Here is a 6,886-nt window from a genome sequence, read left to right on the forward strand (position 1 = left end):
GGTAAGTGTCCATCCTTCCAACTGTTAACTATGTTGTGCACTGACCACCAGGGGGCAGATGCTCAACGCAGGAGCTGCCATGATGTGCACTGGCCATTTAAAAATAAATGGTACCATGGGCCTGGTGCTGACAAACCAACACTCTGCTTCAGCCAAGTGGGACACAGGCCCCACCACCACCCTGGAGCAACACCCCACCAAATCGCAGCCAACACTGCCAAGACCCTATGGGGCAAAATGTGGCCCCCAGCCCAGCCCAGAAATGGTCTCTGTGGGCACTGGATAATGATGTCACATAGCAATGCTTGGCTTCCTCTCCCTAGTGCAGTGATGGCGAACCTATGACACGCGTGTCAGAGGTGACATGCGAACTCATTTTTTTGGTTGATTTTTCTTTGTTAAATGGCATTTAAATATATAAAATAAATATCAAAAATATAAGTCTTTGTTTTACTATGGTTGCAAATATCAAAAAATTTTTATATGTGACACGGCACCAGAGTTAAGTTAGAGTTTTTCAAAATGCTGACACGCCGAGCTCAAAAGGTTCGCCATCACTACCCTAGTGACTAGCTTCCTTAGAGTTTCTTTAGCCCAGGAACCAGATTTGCTTTATAGCCAGGTGTAAACATTTTACAGTTTAACCAAATGTATGTGAGGGGTTTTCACGCGACTCATCTCATTTGATCCTCACAAAAGTCCTGGAGAGAAGTAAGAAATGGTGGAGCTTGAAAATGACTTCAGATTTTCTCAATGCTCAGAATATAGTCAAACTCTGCTACAGTTAAATATTTTACCTTTTGTTCTCCCAATGTGATCTACAATAATAATCTGCTTTGTGTTGATGTTTACTGCTGTGTTGCTGACTATTACCTGAAAGAGAAGTTGGGGTGCTTCACTGAGCTGGAAAAAAATTTAGCTAAATCAGAAATCAGGTCTAATTAAGCAAGTTTATTCTATATATATAAAAGGCTAAGTTGACTCACGCATGTGTGATACATATAAAGCTCTCACTGGTGCCATTGCACGCATGTGTTTTGATCTGTCGATTATGAATTTGGTTGACACTTTTATTATAAAGGATGAATAACAATATTAAAATATTTCTTCTAATTAATTTCCTTTCAGTGTGCATGAATATGTGCACCAGGACACTAGTATTACATAATGGACTTTTAGCTTTAATGGACACCCCCTCCCCCAAATTAGTTCATTATATCGAGGTTTTACTGTACTGACAGAAGAAAAATCTGTCCCTGGCCTCTCTACTTTTGCTTCTCACCTACTAAAAGAGATTCCAGATCTACTAGCCCAGTTTCTGAACTTGTAAAAAGATAATGGGTAAAAAAAACAGCTGAAGAATTTCAAGGAGTAAGACTGGATGATTGATTTATTTATTTATTTTTTTTTTAAATATATTTTATTGATTCTCCACAGAGAGGAAGGGAGAGAGATAGAGAGCTAGAAAAACATCAATGAGAGAGAAACATTGATCAGTTGCCCCCTGCACAACTCCCACTGGGGATGTGCCCGCAACCCAGGTACATGCCCTTGACCGGAATCGAACCTGGGACCTTTCAGTCCGCAGGCCGACGCTCTATCCACTGAGCCAAACCGGTTTCGGCTGATTGATTTATATTAGAAAGTTGAGAATTGCTTATGAGAAGGGGATCATCAGAGGGGAAAGAGCCAAATAAGCAGTGAATTGAGCGGAGGAGTGGATATGAAGGGTTCAGGGCAGGCACTCTTGAGTGCCAGGGAGCGCGATTGCGCTCCTCCTGTCTTGAGCCAAAAGTGCCGGGAGCGCTATCAAAGCTTCGAAATGGTGTCCAGTTCTAAGTCTGCTTTTATTAGTGATGATATTGCTAAATATGTCAATTCTTGCTGTGAAGATGACGATTTTGTGGAAGATATTGGAGAAGGTTTTCTAACTATCTCTCTCCCTTCCTCTCTGTGGAAAATCAGTAAAATATATTTTAAAAAAAAGGGTTAAGAGAAACATTGTGAGCAAAAGGAATTGGGAAAGAAGATATTAAGAAGCTGCTGTGGATTTTGAAATGGATCTTTTTTATTTTCTTTGAGAGTCTCAACATATTAAGATTTAAATTGCTTTTAACATACTTCTTCTTTTTTTTTTTTTTTTTGAGGTTAGACTTGTTTCTTATATGTGATGCCATTCCAGTGCTGGACTCATGGAGGCTGAACATTTATTCAGGTAATAATAGGTAGCATTTACTTTTTATGTACCAGGCAACAAACTAAATGCTATACCTGTATTGTTATTTAATCCTCACACATCTTCATGAGATTGGGAGTGTTATTGTACCCATTTAATAGATGAAGAAATTAAGACTTAGGGGCTATATCAAGATTGAGTTCAGCTGAATTAAAACATAAAAAGGCTATTGCTGTAGTTGAAGTGAAGGACAATGGTAACTTGGGTTAGATAAGGTCATTCCTCACCTGGCTGGCATAAATATTATGAATGTAAAGTAGTTATGATTGATTGAACTTCACCTCTATTTCTATAATTTTTCCCACTAGTGAAATACATCATACTTTTTTATTGTCTTTAAAACAATGGACATACTTTTTGGTAAAGCAAAATTCAGCTTAGGGTTTTAATTGTAAGGCTTTTCTAACTTTTTAGAAAGTAGATAAAATGTTTTGAAATAGTTTAAATTTATTTGAACAAATATCTACAGAAGGTAAAATATCTATAACTGGGGAATTCTTAAGTGGTGATTCATGTAGATAGTAGGAGTCTTTTGTTGATTTCGTCACGCTGGAGATACTGTTTACAGATATTTTTAGCTTTGAAGAACCTTATTAGAGTTTCTTATAAGAGCTTTCTTGGTGTATCTAAATGCTTATTTAAAGATCACATTAATTGTATCACTTGCCGGAACTGGGAGGGTTTTAGCACTACTGACTGAAGATGAGTCAAAAAAGAAGACTGAAATTATAATATAAATAATGAAAGTATTTTTAGGTTTAAGAAAATTGAGATTTATCTGCTACTTTGTGTGGTCCAAGTTTAATTTTGCCAAGTGTTATCTGTACAACAAGATAGAGCAAACTGCTTTTATTACTACTACCTTATCAGTTATTGAGTGGCCAGCATGAGTACATTGCCCTATTTTTCTTTCTCCATCTTATTTTTAAAAGCTTGATTGATCTATAATTGACATACAGTAAACTGTATATATTAAAAATGTACAAATTAAAAATTTTGACATAAGTGTTCACCCATGAAACTAAAACCAGAGTCAAGATAATGAACATATTCATCAGCCCCACAGGTTTCCTTATTCCCATTTGTAGTCGGTCCCTCAACCCCTGTGGTCTCTAGGCCACTACTGATCAACTGTCTGTCACTATAGAATAATTTCCATTGTCTAGAATTTTATATAAATGGAATTGTAAAGTATATGTTCTCACATTTATTTCTGGTTTGACTTTTTTTTTCCACTAAGCATAATTATTTTGAGATTTATGTATGCTATTGCATGTGTCAGTAGTTCATTCCTTTTTATTGCTGAGTAGCAATCTGTTGTATAGCTATAACAGTTTGTTTATCCATTCACTTGTTGATGTACATTTGGGTTGTTTTCAGCAACTACAAATAAAGCTATGCTATGAATATTTGTGTACAAATTTTTGTATGGACATATATTTTTTCCTCCAAGTTAATTTTTTGAGGTAAAATTCATATAACATACAATTGATAATTTCAAAGTCTACAATTCAGTGGTACTTAATAAATTTACAATGCTGTGCAACCACAATCTCTCTAGTTTTAAAACTCTTTGATTATTTCATAAACCATTCCATATCCATTAAGTAACCACTCCCTATTTCTACCTCCCCTTGTAACCTCAAATATGCTTTCTGTCTCTATGGATTTGCTTAGTATGGGTATAAAATATAAAAGAAATAAGACAATATGTGACCTTTTGTGTCTGACTTTTTTCATTTAGCATAATGTTTTAGAGGTTCATCCAAATTGTATTGTGTATCAATACTTTTCTCCTTTCTATGGTGAATAATAGTCCATTGTGTGGTATGTTACATCTTATTTATCCATTCATCAGTTGGTGGACATCAGGATTGTTTCCACTTTTTGGGCACTATGAATGATACTACTATGAACATTTATGTACAGGTTTTCATTTCTCTTGGGTGTATATCCTAGGAGTGTAATTGCTGGATCATATGGTAACACTATGTTTAACTTTTTGAGGAACTGTCAAATTGCTTCCAAAGTGGTTGTGCTATTTTACATTACCACTACCATTGTATGAGGGTTCCAATTTGTTTATCCTCATCAAACATCTTATTGTCTGTCTTTTTGGTCTAGCCATCCTAGTGGGTGTGTTATTTCTAAGTATTGGTACTTTTCTATTTTTCCTTTTGTTGTTTATGCTTTTAAGATTTTGCCTAACCCAAGGTCACAGAGATTTATTTCAAAGTTTTCTTTTAAGAGTTTTATAGTTTTAGCTCTTTGAGTTAATTTTTGTGTATGGTCTGAGGTATGGTTTGAACTTTATTCTTTTAAGTGTAGATATCCACTTGTCCTAGTACCATTTGTTGAAAACGCTGTTCTTGGCCTATTTGATTGTCTTGGCACCCTTGTCGAAAATTAGTTGACCATAAATATAAGGGTGTATTTTTGGGTATTTACTTCTGTTCCACTACAACACTGTTTTGATTACTGTAGCTTTGAGTATACAGTAAGTTGAAATTGGGAAATGTGAGTCCTCCAATTTTGTTTTTCTTTCTCATCATTATGTCATTTATTCTAGGTCTCTTGCATTCCATGTGAATTTTAGATTATTCTGTCAATTTTTCTGCAAAAAAGTCATCTAGGATTTTTAAAAAAAATATATTTTATTAATTTTTTACAGAGAAGAAGGGAGAGGGAATAGAGAGTTAGAAACATCAATCAGCTGCCTCCTGCACACCCCCCACTAGGGATGTGCCTGCAACCAAGGTACATGCCCTTGACTGGAATCGAACCAGGGACCCTTCAGTCCGCAGGCCGATGCTCTATCCACCGAGCCAAACCGGCCAGGGCAAGTCATCTAGGATTTTTTAAAAAATGTTTTTATTAATTTCAGAGAGAGAAAGGGAGAGGAAGAGAGAAACATCAATGATGAGAGAGAACCACTGATTGGCTGCCTCCTGCATGTCCCCTATTGGGGATCGAGCAGGAACCCAGGCATGTGTCCTGATTGGGAATCAATCCGTGAATTCCTGGTTCATGGGTCGAATCTCAACCACTGTACCACACAGGTCAGGTTTCATCTAGGATTTCGATAGGAATTGCATTGAATCTGTAGATCAGTTTTGGGAGTGTTACCATCTTAGTAATAGTAAGTCTTCCAATCCATGAATATGGGATATCTTCCCCTTATTTAGATCTTTAATTTCTGTCAATAGTAGTTTATAATTTTTCAATATACAAGTCTTACACTTTTTTTTTAACCCATACAACTTACACTTCTTTTGTTAAATTTATACCTAAGTGTTTTATTATTCTTGTTACAGTTGTAAATGGAGTTTTTTCTTAATTTAGTATTTTGACTGTTCAATTTTTGTACATTGATCTTATATCTTTCAACCTTGCTGAACTTATTAGTTTTTAGTAGGTTCCTTAGGATTTTCTAGGTACAAGATCATGTCTGCAAACGGAGATATTTTCACTTCTTTTTGAATCTGGATTTTTTTCTTTCTCTTATTGCCTCATGCTCTAGCCAGTACCCGCAGTGCAATGTTGAATAGCAGTGGCAAAACTGTGCATCCTTGTCTTGTTACTAAGCTTGTACTCAGTCTTTCGCTGTTAAGTATGATTTTATTTATGGGGTTTTGTAGATTCCCTTTATGAGGTTGAGTTATTTTCTTAGTGATTGCCCTGGGGATTACAATTACCATTTTAATTTATAACAATGTAGTTCAGTTAATACCAACTCAATTACAATAGTATACATAACAATTATAATAATATACAAAACTTTGTGCTTGTATAACTCTGTTCCCTCTCCCCTCTTTTGTGCTATTATTATCGTACAATTTGAATCTTTGTACATGGTGTGCCCAGCAACACAGATTTATAATTGTAGCTTTATGCAATTGTCTTTTAAATCAGATGGAAAAATAGAGTTACAAACAAAAAATACATATATACTGTCTTTTACATTTACCTATGTAGTTACCTTTACCATTACTCTTTTATTTCTTTGTTTGTATTTGAGTTACTGTCTAGTGTCCTTTTATTTTAGTCTGAGTGATTCTCATAGTATTTCTTATGATTTAGGTCTGCTAGCAGTAAGTTTTCTCATTTTTATGTGGGAATGTCTTAATTTTTCTATTTTTAAATTAATTGTTAAGTTTTTTAATTTTTTAATCCTCACTTGAGGATATATTGCTTTCTTATTGATTTTTGGAGAGAGAGAGAAACATTGATGGGACGGGTCTTGACCCATCTTCCGTGCCCCTGCCCGGCCCCTCCCACCGTGTCCCCTGGTCCCCTGTCTGCTGGCAGCCCTGTTTCTGCTGCCACCACTCCCACACGCTAATGGTGGCGCTGGCCCCGTTTGCACCTGCTGATGGTGCAGAGTGATTGTGGCCGGTGCTAGCAGCGGGTGCAAGTGGGGCCAGTGCCATCAGTCTATGTGCCCCAATCGGGGATCGAACTGGCAACCCAGCCATGTGCCCTGGGTTGAGATAGAGAATTGAACCCAAGTCTTTTTCTCTGGTGCGTGGAACAATGCTGCAACCAACTGAGCCACCTGGCCAGGGCTCCTTCATTTTTAAAGGATGCTTTTACTGGATATAGAATTCTTGGTTGACAATCCCTCCCTCCCTCCCTCCCTCCCTCCCTCTC

General features: G+C 36.6%; 1 protein-coding gene across 10 annotated transcripts in view; it reads left to right on the forward strand.

Moving 5' to 3' along the window:
• Window positions 1-2,149: 2,149 nt before the first annotated feature.
• The window catches only part of R3HDM2 (R3H domain containing 2), a 126,894-nt gene continuing 122,157 nt past the window's right edge, over window positions 2,150-6,886 (forward strand). For all 10 annotated transcript variants that reach the window (XM_006757336.2, XM_006757337.2, XM_006757344.2 and 7 more), the window contains exon 1: window positions 2,150-2,215. The gene's annotated coding sequence lies outside the window, so the exon portion shown is untranslated. The remainder of the gene's footprint in view (window positions 2,216-6,886) is intronic.

Source organism: Myotis davidii, unplaced genomic scaffold, assembly GCF_000327345.1.
Source record: "Myotis davidii unplaced genomic scaffold, ASM32734v1 scaffold1134, whole genome shotgun sequence".
In the NCBI taxonomy this organism is placed as follows: Eukaryota; Metazoa; Chordata; class Mammalia; order Chiroptera; family Vespertilionidae; genus Myotis; species Myotis davidii.